This window comes from Physeter macrocephalus, chromosome 20 (assembly GCF_002837175.3).
Source record: "Physeter macrocephalus isolate SW-GA chromosome 20, ASM283717v5, whole genome shotgun sequence".
Classification (NCBI taxonomy): Eukaryota; Metazoa; Chordata; class Mammalia; order Artiodactyla; family Physeteridae; genus Physeter; species Physeter macrocephalus.
Window position 1 is genome coordinate 106,139,736 of NC_041233.1, and position 1,218 is coordinate 106,140,953.

A 1,218-nucleotide genomic window follows, 5' to 3' on the forward strand; every position below is an offset into this window, starting at 1 on the left:
GTAGAAAGAACAGAAGGAGCCTGCTACTGACAAGCACTCTCTCCTTGACCAAACTCTAGACAGGCCCGTTGAAGCCCCTTGACCTTGATCTTGGTGTCCATCCTCATCGGGCCTCATCGCCCAATTGTAGCAAGAATCCTGTTCACTTGGTTTCACCAGGATTCCCCACCCTGGATATCTGACAAAATTCCTTTTCTCTCAGCATCCCCCAGGTAATATCCGATCACCCTGGCCTGCCTTCAGCAAGAATCCTGTCAGGTTGGTTTAGCCAGATTCCCCTTTTGCCCCTGATGCTCTCCTCTTAGTAATTTTCTATCCATTGACGCTCACCTTGCTCCTTGTATAAATCCCCACTTTTCCTTGCTGCATTCGAAGTTGTCTCTCTTTCCTGCTGCAAAAATGCCACCTCTGTAGACCCTACACCTACCATAATGGGCCTGATTAAAGTCTGCCTTAGTGTTTAACAAGTGTCATGAATAATTTTTTTCAATGCTACTCCAGAATAAACATCAAGTGGAGGGGAAGAAATAAGAGGAAGATTCCTTCGTTCTTTGTCTCTCCTACACCTAACCACACAGAAGAGACTTTTTAATAATTGTTGCTCAGGAAAGCGCCAGAGGCAAACTATCTTCCTTCCTAAACATACAAAACAACAAAGCTGACTTATACAGCACCTTATCTTCAACCATAGCACATCCTTTTTTTTTTTTTTTACACATCCATACTCATTTTTTTTTTTAAACATCTGTTTTGGAGTATAATAGTTTTACAATGGTGTGTTAGTTTCTGCTTTATAACAGTGAATCAGCTATACATATACATATGTCCCCATATCTCCTCCCTCTTGCATCTCCTTCCCACCCTCCCTATCCCACCCCTCTAGGTGGTCACAAAGCACCAAGCTGATCTCCCTGTGCTATGCGGCTGCTTCCCACTAGCTATCTATTTTACGTTTCATAGTGTATATATGTCCATTCCACTCTCTCACTTCCTCCCAACTTCCCCTCTCCCTCCCCATGTCCTCAAATCTATGCTCTACATCTGAGTCTTTATTCCTCTCCTGCCCCTAGGTTCTTCAGAACCATCTTTTTTTTTTCTAGATTCCATATATATGTGTTAGCATACGGTATTTGTTTTTCTCTTTCTGACTTACTTCACTCTGTATGACAGTCTCTAGGTCCACCCACCTCACTACAAATAACTCAATTTCGTTTCTTT